We start from the raw sequence: 16,703 nt of genomic DNA on the forward strand, positions 1-16,703 counted from the left end.
ACGCTATATAGTATTACGTTATAACGTATAACGTTATATAGCATTACCATATAACGTATAACGTTATATAGTATTACGTTATAACGTATAACGTTATATAGTATTACCATATAACGTATAACGTTATATAGTATTACGTTATAACGTATAACGTTATATAGTATTACCATATAACGTATAACGTTATATAGTATTATGTTATAACCTATAACGTTATATAGCCTTACCATTTAACGTATAACGTTATATAGTATTACGTTATAACGTATAACGTTATATAGTATTACCATATAACGTATAACGTTATATAGTATTACGTTATAACGTATAACGTTATATAGTATTATGTTATAACGTATAACGTTATATAGCATTACCATATAACGGATAACGTTATATAGTATTACCATATAACGTATAACGTTATATAGTATTACGTTATAACGTATAACGTTATAGAGTATTACCATATAACGTATAACGTTATATAGTATTACGCTATAACGTATAACGTTATATAGTATTACCATATAACGTATAACGTTATATAGTATTACGTTATAATGTATAACGTTATATAGCATTACCATATAACGTATAACGTTATATACTATTGCGTTATAACGTATAACGTTATATAGTATTACGTTATGACGTATAACGTTATATAGTATTACAATATAACGCATAACGTTATATAGTATTACGTTATAACGTATAACGTTATATAGTATTACGTTATAACGTATAACGTTATATAGCATTACCATATAACGGATAACGTTATATAGTATTACCATATAACGTATAACGTTATATAGTATTACGTTATAACGTATAACGTTATATAGTATTACCATGTAACGTATAACGTTATATAGTATTACGTTATAACGAATAACGTTATATAGTATTGCGTTACAACGTATAACGTTATATAGTATTACCATGTAACGAATAACGTTATATAGTATTGCGTTATAACGTATAACGTTATATAGTAATACGTTATAACGTATAACGTTATATAGTAATACGTTATAACGTATAACGTTATATAGTATTACGTTATAACGTATAACGTTATATAGTATTACGTTATAACGTATAACGTTATATAGTATTACGTTATAACGTATAACGTTATATAGTATTACCATATAACGTATAACGTTATATAGTATTACGTTATAACGTATAACGTTATATAGCATTACCATATAACGTATAACGTTATGTAGTATTACGTTATAACGTATAACGTTATATAGTGTTACGTTATAACGTATAACGTTATATAGTATTACCATATAACGTATAACGTTATATAGTATAACCATATAACGTATAACGTTATATAGTATTGCGATATAACGTATAAGGTTATATAGCATTACCATATAATGTATAACGTTATATAGTATTAACATATAACGTATAACGTTATATAGTATTACGTTATAACGTATAACGATATATAGTATTACGTTATAACGTATAACGTTATATAGTATTACCATATAACGTATAACGTTATATAGTATTACGTTATAACGTATAACGTTATATAGTATTACGTTATAACGTATAACGTTATATAGCATTACCATATAACGGATAACGTTATATAGTATTACCATATAACGTATAACGTTATATAGTATTACGTTATAACGTATAACGTTATATAGTATTACCATGTAACGTATAACGTTATATAGTATTACGTTATAACGTATAACGTTATATAGTATTACGTTATAACGTATAACGTTATATAGTATTACCATATAACGTATAACGTTATATAGTATTACGTTATAACGTATAACGTTATATAGTATTACCATATAACGTATAACGTTATATAGTATTACGTTATAACGTATAACGTTATATAGTATTACGTTATAACGTATAACGTTATATAGCATTACCATATAACGTATAACGTTATATACTATAGCGTTATAACGTATAACGTTATAGAGTGTTACCATATAACGTATAACGTTATATAGTATTACGTTATAACGTATAACGTTATATAGTATTACCATATAACGTATAACGTTATATAGTATTACGTTATAACGTATAACGTTATATAGCATTACCATATAACGTATAACGTTATATACTATTGCGTTATAACGTATAACGTTATACAATATTACGTTATGACGTATAACGTTATATAGTATTACAATATAACGTATAACGTTATATAGTATTACGTTAAAACGTATAACGTTATATAGTATTACCATGTAACGTATAACGTTATATAGTATTGCGTTATAACGTATAACGATATATAGTATTACGTTATAACGTATAACGTTATATAGTATTACCATATAACGTGTAACGTTATATAATATTACGTTATAACGTATAACTTTATATAGTATTACGTTATAACGTATAACGTTATATAGTATTACGTTATAACGTATAACGTTATATAGTATTACCACATAACGAATAACGTTATATAGTATTGCGTTATAACGTATAACGTTATATAGTATTACCATGTAACGTATAACGTTATATAGTATTGCGTTATAACGTATAACGTTATATAGTATTACGTTATAACGTATAACGTTATATAGTAATACGTTATAACGTATAACGTTATATAGTATTACCATATAACGTAGAACGTTATATAGTATTACGTTATAACGTATAACGATATATAGTATTACGTTATAACGTATAACGTTATATAGTATTACCATATAACGTGTAACGTTATATAATATTACGTTATAACGTATAACTTTATATAGTATTACGTTATAACGTATAACGTTATATAGTATTACGTTATAACGTATAACGTTATATAGTATTACCACATAACGAATAACGTTATATAGTATTGCGTTATAACGTATAACGTTATATAGTATTACCATGTAACGTATAACGTTATATAGTATTGCGTTATAACGTATAACGTTATATGGTAATACGTTATAACGTATAACGTTATATAGTATTACGTTATAACGTATAACGTTATATAGTATTACCATGTAACGTATAACGTTATATAGTATTGCGTTATAACGTATAACGTTATATAGTATTACGTTATAACGTATAACGTTATATAGTAATACGTTATAACGTATAACGTTATATAGTATTACCATATAACGTAGAACGTTATATAGTATTACGTTATAACATATAACGATATATAGTATTACGTTATAACGTATAACGTTATATAGTATTACCATATAACGTGTAACGTTATATAATATTACGTTATAACGTATAACGTTATATAGTATTACGTTATAACGTATAACGTTATATAGTATTACGTTATAACGTATAACGTTATATAGTATTACCATGTAACGTATAACGTTATATAGTATTGCGTTATAACGTATAACGTTATATAGTATTACGTTATAACGTATAACGTTATATAGTATTACCATATAACGTATAACGTTATATAGTATTACGTTATAACGTATAACGTTATATAGTATTACCATATAACGTATAACGTTATATAGTATTACGTTATAACGTATAACGTTATATAGTATTACCATATAACGTATAACGTTATATAGTATTACGTTATAACGTATAACGTTATATAGTATTACGTTATAACGTATAACGTTATATAGCATTACCATATAACGTATAACGTTATATACTATAGCGTTATAACGTATAACGTTATAGAGTGTTACCATATAACGTATAACGTTATATAGTATTACGTTATAACGTATAACGTTATATAGTATTACCATATAACGTAGAACGTTATATAGTATTACGTTATAACATATAACGATATATAGTATTACGTTATAACGTATAACGTTATATAGTATTACCATATAACGTGTAACGTTATATAATATTACGTTATAACGTATAACGTTATATAGTATTACGTTATAACGTATAACGTTATATAGTATTACGTTATAACGTATAACGTTATATAGTATTACCATGTAACGTATAACGTTATATAGTATTACGTTATAACGTATAACGTTATATAGTATTACCATGTAACGTATAACGTTATATAGTATTACGTTATAACGTATAACGTTATATAGTATTACGTTATAACGTATAACGTTATATAGTATTACCATATAACGTATAACGTTATATAGTATTACGTTATAACGTATAACGTTATATAGTATTACCATATAACGTATAACGTTATATAGTATTACGTTATAACGTATAACGTTATATAGTATTACGTTATAACGTATAACGTTATATAGCATTACCATATAACGTATAACGTTATATACTATAGCGTTATAACGTATAACGTTATAGAGTGTTACCATATAACGTATAACGTTATATAGTATTACGTTATAACGTATAACGTTATATAGTATTACCATATAACGTAGAACGTTATATAGTATTACGTTATAACATATAACGATATATAGTATTACGTTATAACGTATAACGTTATATAGTATTACCATATAACGTGTAACGTTATATAATATTACGTTATAACGTATAACGTTATATAGTATTACGTTATAACGTATAACGTTATATAGTATTACGTTATAACGTATAACGTTATATAGTATTACCATATAACGTATAACGTTATATAGTATTACGTTATAACGTATAACGTTATATAGTATTACCATGTAACGTATAACGTTATATAGTATTACGTTATAACGTATAACGTTATATAGTATTACGTTATAACGTATAACGTTATATAGCATTACCATATAACGTATAACGTTATATACTATTGCGTTATAACGTATAACGTTATACAATATTACGTTATGACGTATAACGTTATATAGTATTACAATATAACGTATAACGTTATATAGTATTACGTTAAAACGTATAACGTTATATAGTATTACCACATAACGAATAACATTATATACTATTGCGTTATAACGTATAACGTTATATAGTATTACCATGTAACGTATAACGTTATATAGTATTGCGTTATAACGTATAACGTTATATGGTAATACGTTATAACGTATAACGTTATATAGTATTACCATGTAACGTATAACGTTATATAGTATTGCGTTATAACGTATAACGTTATATAGTATTACGTTATAACGTATAACGTTATATAGTAATACGTTATAACGTATAACGTTATATAGTATTACCATATAACGTAGAACGTTATATAGTATTACGTTATAACGTATAACGATATATAGTATTACGTTATAACGTATAACGTTATATAGTATTACCATATAACGTGTAACGTTATATAATATTACGTTATAACGTATAACTTTATATAGTATTACGTTATAACGTATAACGTTATATAGTATTACGTTATAACGTATAACGTTATATAGTATTACCACATAACGAATAACGTTATATAGTATTGCGTTATAACGTATAACGTTATATAGTATTACCATGTAACGTATAACGTTATATAGTATTGCGTTATAACGTATAACGTTATATGGTAATACGTTATAACGTATAACGTTATATAGTATTACGTTATAACGTATAACGTTATATAGTATTACCATGTAACGTATAACGTTATATAGTATTGCGTTATAACGTATAACGTTATATAGTATTACGTTATAACGTATAACGTTATATAGTAATACGTTATAACGTATAACGTTATATAGTATTACCATATAACGTAGAACGTTATATAGTATTACGTTATAACATATAACGATATATAGTATTACGTTATAACGTATAACGTTATATAGTATTACCATATAACGTGTAACGTTATATAATATTACGTTATAACGTATAACGTTATATAGTATTACGTTATAACGTATAACGTTATATAGTATTACGTTATAACGTATAACGTTATATAGTATTACCATGTAACGTATAACGTTATATAGTATTGCGTTATAACGTATAACGTTATATAGTATTACGTTATAACGTATAACGTTATATAGTATTACCATATAACGTATAACGTTTTATAGTATTACGTTATAACGTATAACGTTATGTAGTATTACCATATAACGTATAACGTTATATAGTATTACGTTATAACGTATAACGTTATATAGTATTACCATATAACGTGTAACGTTATATAATATTACGTTATAACGTATAACGTTATATAGTATTACGTTATAACGTATAACGTTATATAGTATTACGTTATAACGTATAACGTTATATAGCATTACCATGTAACGTATAACGTTATATAGTATTGCGTTATAACGTATAACGTTATATAGTAATACGTTATAACGTATAACGTTATATAGTATTACCATATAACGTAGAACGTTATATAGTATTACTTTATAACGTATAACGATATATAGTATTACGTTATAACGTATAACGTTATATAGTATTACCATATAACGTATAACGTTATATAGTATTGTGTTATAACGTATAACGTTATATAGTATTACCATATAACGTATAACGTTATATAGTATTACGTTATAACGTATAACGTTATATAGCATTATCATATAACGTATAACGTTATATAGTATTACGTTATAACGTATAACGATATATAGTATTACGTTATAACGTATAACGTTATATAGTATTACCATATAACGTATAACGTTTTATAGTATTACGTTATAACGTATAACGTTATATAGTATTACGTTATAACGTATAACGTTATATAGTATTACGTTATAACGTATAACGTTATATAGCATTACCATATAACGTATAACGTTATATACTATTGCGTTATGACGTATAACGTTATAGAGTATTACCATATAACGTATAACGTTATATAGTATTACGTTATAACGTATAACGTTATATAGTATTACCATATAACGTATAACGTTATATAGTATTACGTTATAACGTATAACGTTATATAGCATTACCATATAACGTATAACGTTATATACTATTGCGTTATAACGTATAACGTTATACAATATTACGTTATGACGTATAACGTTATATAGTATTACAATATAACGTATAACGTTATATAGTATTACGTTATAACGTATAACGTTATATAGTATTACCACATAACGAATAACGTTATATAGTATTGCTTTATAACGTATAACGTTATATAGTATTACCATGTAACGTATAACGTTATATAGTATTGCGTTATAACGTATAACGTTATATGGTAATACGTTATAACGTATAACGTTATATAGTATTACCATGTAACGTATAACGTTATATAGTATTACGTTATAACGTATAACGTTATATAGTATTACGTTATAACGTATAACGTTATATAGTATTACCACATAACGAATAACGTTATATAGTATTGCGTTATAACGTATAACGTTATATAGTATTACGTTATAACGTATAACGTTATATAGTATTACGTTATAACGTATAACGTTATATAGTATTACCACATAACGAATAACGTTATATAGTATTGCGTTATAACGTATAACGTTATATAGTATTACGTTATAACGTATAACGTTATATAGTATTACCATATAACGTATAACGTTATATAGTATTACCATATAACGTATAACGTTATATAGTATTACGTTATAACGTATAACGATATATAGTATTACCATATAACGTATAACGTTATATAGTATTACGTTATAACGTATAACGATATATAGTATTACGTTATAACGTATAACGTTATATAGTATTACCATGTAACGTATAACGTTATATAGTATTACGTTATAACGTATAACGTTATATAGTATTACCATATAACGTGTAACGTTATATAGTATTACGTTATAACGTATAACGTTATATAGTATTACCACATAACGAATAACGTTATATAGTATTGCGTTATAACGTATAACGTTATATAGTATTACGTTATAACGTATAACGTTATATAGTATTACCATATAACGTATAACGTTATATAGTATTACCATATAACGTATAACGTTATATAGTATTACGTTATAACGTATAACGATATATAGTATTACGTTATAACGTATAACGTTATATAGTATTACCATATAACGTATAACGTTATATAGTATTACCATATAACGTATAACGTTATATAGTATTACCATGTAACGTATAACGTTATATAGTATTACGTTATAACGTGTAACGTTATATAGTATTACCATATAACGTATAACGTTTTATAGTATTACGTTATAACGTATAACGTTATGTAGTATTACCATATAACGTATAACGTTATATAGTATTACCATATAACGTATAACGTTATATAGTATTACGTTATAACGTATAACGATATATAGTATTACGTTATAACGTATAACGTTATATAGTATTACCATGTAACGTATAACGTTATATAGTATTACGTTATAACGTATAACGTTATATAGTATTACCATATAACGTGTAACGTTATATAATATTACGTTATAACGTATAACGTTATATAGTATTACGTTATAACGTATAACGTTATATAGTATTACCATATAACGTATAACGTTATATAGTATTACGTTATAACGTATAACGTTATATAGTATTACGTTATAACGTATAACGTTATATAGTATTACCATATAACGTATAACGTTATATAGTATTACGTTATAACGTATAACGTTATATAGCATTACCATATAACGTATAACGTTATATAGTATTACGTTATAACGTATAACGATATATAGTATTACGTTATAACGTATAACGTTATAGAGTATTACCATATAACGTATAACGTTATATAGTATTACCATATAACGTATAACGTTATATAGTATTACGTTATAACGTATAACGATATATAGTATTACGTTATAACGTATAACGTTATATAGTATTACCATATAACGTATAACGTGATATAGTATTACGTTATAACGTATAACGTTATAGAGTATTACCATATAACGTATAACGTTATATACTATTGCGTTATAACGTATAACGTTATATAGTATTACGTTATGACGTATAACTTTATATAGTATTACAATATAACGTATAACGTTATATAGTATTACGTTATAACGTATAACGTTATATAGTATTACGTTATAACGTATAACGTTATATAGTATTACCATATAACGTATAACGTTATATAGTATTACGTTATAACGTATAACGTTATATAGTATTACGTTATAACGTATAACGATATATAGTATTACGTTATAACGTATAACGTTATATAGTATTACCATATAACGTATAACGTTATATAGTATTACGTTATAACGTATAACGTTATATAGTATTACGTTATAACGTATAACGTTATATAGCATTACCATATAACGGATAACGTTATATAGTATTACGCTATAACGTATAACGTTATAGAGTATTACCATATAACGTATAACGTTATATAGTATTGTGTTATAACGTATAACGTTATATAGTATTGCGTTATAACGTATAACGTTATATAGTATTACCATGTAACGTATAACGTTATATAGTATTGCGTTATAACGTATAACGTTATATAGTAATACGTTATAACGTATAACGTTATATAGTATTACAATATAACGCATAACGTTATATAGTATTACGTTATAACGTATAACGTTATATAGTATTACGTTATAACGTATAACGTTATATAGTATTACCATATAACGTATAACGTTATATAGTATTACGTTATAACGTATTAGGTGAAGTAAAAAGTTCTGAGCGCTTTTTCGCTTTATTTCGACGATGAAATTAACATAGTCAAGATTATTCGATTTAGATTAAATATGCGCCGTTTTGTTCGATTACTTTTGTCCATTTTGAAGGCAATTTCATAATTCCGCGGTTGAAGAAGTCCTCGTCCCTATTGGTAAAAAACTTGACCAGCTCATTTTCACAAGCCTCTCTTGAGGCCAGTTTTGTACCATCAAGAAAATTTTGCAAAAACTTAAAAAGGTGATAATCGCTTGGTGCCAGGTCTGGACTGTACGGCGGATGCGATAGAACCTCCCAGCCAAGCTCTCGGAGCTTCTGACGCGTCGTTAAAGATGTGTGCGGCCTGGCGTTGTCTTGATGGAACACAACACCTTTCCTATTGGCCAATTCTGGCCGCTTCTGGTCGATCGCCTGCTTCAGTCTGGTCAGTTGTTGACAATAGAGGTCCGAATTAAGTGTTTGCCCCGATGGGAGCAGCTCATAATGGATGATTCCCTTCCAATCCCACCAAACACACAATAAAACCTTCTTGGCCGTTAATCCACGCTTGGCGATCGTTTGGGCCGGCCCACCGCGATTGGACCACGATCTTTTTCGGCTGTTGTTCTCGTATGTGACCCATTTTTCATCGCCAATCACCATCCGCTTCAAAAATGGGTCGATTTCGTTACGTCTCAACAAAGAATCGCAGGCATCAATTCGGTCCAAAAGGTTCTTTTGCGTCAATTCATGTGGCACCCATACGTCGAGCTTCTTCTTGAGACCAGCCTTATGCAAATGGTTCCAAACGGTTTTCTGGCTAATCTTCAGTTCCTGGGCAATGGAATAAGTGCTCACATGCCGGTCCGACTCGACGATTTCCATGATTTTATCCACATTTTCGACGATTGGCCTACCAGAGCGTGCCTCATCTTCGACGTCCATATTACCAGAACGGAATCGTTGGAACCACCGCTTTGCTGTTGCATTCGATACTGTACTGGGTCCATAAACAGCACAAATTTTTTTGGCCGCCTGCTCCGCCTTTTCACCTTGGTCGTAGTGGTACTGAAGAATGTATCGAATTTTCTCTTTTTTTATCTCCATTTTCGAACGCTGTAACACACAACTGGCTTCACCGAACACAAAACTGACAAAGAACCTTTTTGATGCGTAATATCACCTTGAAATCGGTGTATACTATGACTCGATGCGATGTGCACATCGTGAGATATGGCTCACTAAAGACATCTAGCGAAAAACGCTCAGAACTTTTTACTTAACCTAATATAACGTTATATAGCATTACCATATAACGTATAACGTTATATACTATTGCGTTATAACGTATAACGTTATATAGTATTACGTTATGACGTATAACGTTATATAGTATTACAATATAACGCATAACGTTATATAGTATTACCATATAACGTATAACGTTATATAGTATTACGTTATAACGTATAACGTTATATAGTATTACCATGTAACGTATAACGTTATATAGTATTGTGTTATAACGTATAACGTTATATAGTATTACCATATAACGTATAACGTTATATAGTATTACGTTATAACGTATAACGTTATATAGCATTACCATATAACGTATAACGTTATGTAGTATTACGTTATAACGTATAACGTTATATAGTATTACGTTATAACGTATAACGTTATATAGTATTACCATATAACGTATAACGTTATATAGTATAACCATATAACGTATAACGTTATATAGTATTGCTTTATAACGTATAACGTTATATAGTATTACCATGTAACGTATAACGTTATATAGTATTGCGTTATAACGTATAACGTTATATGGTAATACGTTATAACGTATAACGTTATATAGTATTACCATGTAACGTATAACGTTATATAGTATTACGTTATAACGTATAACGTTATATAGTATTACGTTATAACGTATAACGTTATATAGTATTACCACATAACGAATAACGTTATATAGTATTGCGTTATAACGTATAACGTTATATAGTATTACGTTATAACGTATAACGTTATATAGTATTACCATATAACGTATAACGTTATATAGTATTACCATATAACGTATAACGTTATATAGTATTACGTTATAACGTATAACGATATATAGTATTACGTTATAACGTATAACGTTATATAGTATTACCATATAACGTATAACGTTATATAGTATTACCATATAACGTATAACGTTATATAGTATTACCATGTAACGTATAACGTTATATAGTATTACGTTATAACGTGTAACGTTATATAGTATTACCATATAACGTATAACGTTTTATAGTATTACGTTATAACGTATAACGTTATGTAGTATTACCATATAACGTATAACGTTGTATAGTATTACGTTATAACGTATAACGTTATATAGTATTACCATGTAACGTATAACGTTATATAGTATTGCGTTATAACGTATAACGTTATATGGTAATACGTTATAACGTATAACGTTATATAGTATTACCATGTAACGTATAACGTTATATAGTATTACGTTATAACGTATAACGTTATATAGTATTACGTTATAACGTATAACGTTATATAGTATTACCACATAACGAATAACGTTATATAGTATTGCGTTATAACGTATAACGTTATATAGTATTACGTTATAACGTATAACGTTATATAGTATTACCATATAACGTATAACGTTATATAGTATTACCATATAACGTATAACGTTATATAGTATTACGTTATAACGTATAACGATATATAGTATTACGTTATAACGTATAACGTTATATAGTATTACCATATAACGTATAACGTTATATAGTATTACCATATAACGTATAACGTTATATAGTATTACCATGTAACGTATAACGTTATATAGTATTACGTTATAACGTGTAACGTTATATAGTATTACCATATAACGTATAACGTTTTATAGTATTACGTTATAACGTATAACGTTATGTAGTATTACCATATAACGTATAACGTTGTATAGTATTACGTTATAACGTATAACGTTATATAGTATTACCATATAACGTGTAACGTTATATAATATTACGTTATAACGTATAACGTTATATAGTATTACGTTATAACGTATAACGTTATATAGTATTACCATATAACGTATAACGTTATATAGTATTACGTTATAACGTATAACGTTATATAGTATTACGTTATAACGTATAACGTTATATAGTATTACCATATAACGTATAACGTTATATAGTATTACGTTATAACGTATAACGTTATATAGCATTACCATATAACGTATAACGTTATATAGTATTACGTTATAACGTATAACGATATATAGTATTACGTTATAACGTATAACGTTATAGAGTATTACCATATAACGTATAACGTTATATAGTATTACCATATAACGTATAACGTTATATAGTATTACGTTATAACGTATAACGATATATAGTATTACGTTATAACGTATAACGTTATATAGTATTACCATATAACGTATAACGTGATATAGTATTACGTTATAACGTATAACGTTATAGAGTATTACCATATAACGTATAACGTTATATACTATTGCGTTATAACGTATAACGTTATATAGTATTACGTTATGACGTATAACTTTATATAGTATTACAATATAACGTATAACGTTATATAGTATTACGTTATAACGTATAACGTTATATAGTATTACGTTATAACGTATAACGTTATATAGTATTACCATATAACGTATAACGTTATATAGTATTACGTTATAACGTATAACGTTATATAGTATTACGTTATAACGTATAACGATATATAGTATTACGTTATAACGTATAACGTTATATAGTATTACCATATAACGTATAACGTTATATAGTATTACGTTATAACGTATAACGTTATATAGTATTACGTTATAACGTATAACGTTATATAGCATTACCATATAACGGATAACGTTATATAGTATTACCATATAACGTATAACGTTATATAGTATTACGCTATAACGTATAACGTTATAGAGTATTACCATATAACGTATAACGTTATATAGTATTGTGTTATAACGTATAACGTTATATAGTATTGCGTTATAACGTATAACGTTATATAGTATTACCATGTAACGTATAACGTTATATAGTATTGCGTTATAACGTATAACGTTATATAGTAATACGTTATAACGTATAACGTTATATAGTATTACAATATAACGCATAACGTTATATAGTATTACGTTATAACGTATAACGTTATATAGTATTACGTTATAACGTATAACGTTATATAGTATTACCATATAACGTATAACGTTATATAGTATTACGTTATAACGTATTAGGTGAAGTAAAAAGTTCTGAGCGCTTTTTCGCTTTATTTCGACGATGAAATTAACATAGTCAAGATTATTCGATTTAGATTAAATATGCGCCGTTTTGTTCGATTACTTTTGTCCATTTTGAAGGCAATTTCATAATTCCGCGGTTGAAGAAGTCCTCGTCCCTATTGGTAAAAAACTTGACCAGCTCATTTTCACAAGCCTCTCTTGAGGCCAGTTTTGTACCATCAAGAAAATTTTGCAAAAACTTAAAAAGGTGATAATCGCTTGGTGCCAGGTCTGGACTGTACGGCGGATGCGATAGAACCTCCCAGCCAAGCTCTCGGAGCTTCTGACGCGTCGTTAAAGATGTGTGCGGCCTGGCGTTGTCTTGATGGAACACAACACCTTTCCTATTGGCCAATTCTGGCCGCTTCTGGTCGATCGCCTGCTTCAGTCTGGTCAGTTGTTGACAATAGAGGTCCGAATTAAGTGTTTGCCCCGATGGGAGCAGCTCATAATGGATGATTCCCTTCCAATCCCACCAAACACACAATAAAACCTTCTTGGCCGTTAATCCACGCTTGGCGATCGTTTGGGCCGGCCCACCGCGATTGGACCACGATCTTTTTCGGCTGTTGTTCTCGTATGTGACCCATTTTTCATCGCCAATCACCATCCGCTTCAAAAATGGGTCGATTTCGTTACGTCTCAACAAAGAATCGCAGGCATCAATTCGGTCCAAAAGGTTCTTTTGCGTCAATTCATGTGGCACCCATACGTCGAGCTTCTTCTTGAGACCAGCCTTATGCAAATGGTTCCAAACGGTTTTCTGGCTAATCTTCAGTTCCTGGGCAATGGAATAAGTGCTCACATGCCGGTCCGACTCGACGATTTCCATGATTTTATCCACATTTTCGACGATTGGCCTACCAGAGCGTGCCTCATCTTCGACGTCCATATTACCAGAACGGAATCGTTGGAACCACCGCTTTGCTGTTGCATTCGATACTGTACTGGGTCCATAAACAGCACAAATTTTTTTGGCCGCCTGCTCCGCCTTTTCACCTTGGTCGTAGTGGTACTGAAGAATGTATCGAATTTTCTCTTTTTTTATCTCCATTTTCGAACGCTGTAACACACAACTGGCTTCACCGAACACAAAACTGACAAAGAACCTTTTTGATGCGTAATATCACCTTGAAATCGGTGTATACTATGACTCGATGCGATGTGCACATCGTGAGATATGGCTCACTAAAGACATCTAGCGAAAAACGCTCAGAACTTTTTACTTAACCTAATATAACGTTATATAGCATTACCATATAACGTATAACGTTATATACTATTGCGTTATAACGTATAACGTTATATAGTATTACGTTATGACGTATAACGTTATATAGTATTACAATATAACGCATAACGTTATATAGTATTACCATATAACGTATAACGTTATATAGTATTACGTTATAACGTATAACGTTATATAGTATTACCATGTAACGTATAACGTTATATAGTATTGTGTTATAACGTATAACGTTATATAGTATTACCATATAACGTATAACGTTATATAGTATTACGTTATAACGTATAACGTTATATAGCATTACCATATAACGTATAACGTTATGTAGTATTACGTTATAACGTATAACGTTATATAGTATTACGTTATAACGTATAACGTTATATAGTATTACCATATAACGTATAACGTTATATAGTATAACCATATAACGTATAACGTTATATAGTATTGCTTTATAACGTATAACGTTATATAGTATTACCATGTAACGTATAACGTTATATAGTATTGCGTTATAACGTATAACGTTATATGGTAATACGTTATAACGTATAACGTTATATAGTATTACCATGTAACGTATAACGTTATATAGTATTACGTTATAACGTATAACGTTATATAGTATTACGTTATAACGTATAACGTTATATAGTATTACCACATAACGAATAACGTTATATAGTATTGCGTTATAACGTATAACGTTATATAGTATTACGTTATAACGTATAACGTTATATAGTATTACCATATAACGTATAACGTTATATAGTATTACCATATAACGTATAACGTTATATAGTATTACGTTATAACGTATAACGATATATAGTATTACGTTATAACGTATAACGTTATATAGTATTACCATATAACGTATAACGTTATATAGTATTACCATATAACGTATAACGTTATATAGTATTACCATGTAACGTATAACGTTATATAGTATTACGTTATAACGTGTAACGTTATATAGTATTACCATATAACGTATAACGTTTTATAGTATTACGTTATAACGTATAACGTTATGTAGTATTACCATATAACGTATAACGTTGTATAGTATTACGTTATAACGTATAACGTTATATAGTATTACCATATAACGTGTAACGTTATATAATATTACGTTATAACGTATAACGTTATATAGTATTACGTTATAACGTATAACGTTATATAGTATTACCATATAACGTATAACGTTATATAGTATTACGTTATAACGTATAACGTTATATAGTATTACGTTATAACGTATAACGTTATATAGTATTACCATATAACGTATAACGTTATATAGTATTACGTTATAACGTATAACGTTATATAGCATTACCATATAACGTATAA

Source organism: Bombus flavifrons, chromosome 4, assembly GCF_040668555.2.
Source record: "Bombus flavifrons isolate JBK064 chromosome 4, iyBomFlav1_principal, whole genome shotgun sequence".
Classification (NCBI taxonomy): Eukaryota; Metazoa; Arthropoda; class Insecta; order Hymenoptera; family Apidae; genus Bombus; species Bombus flavifrons.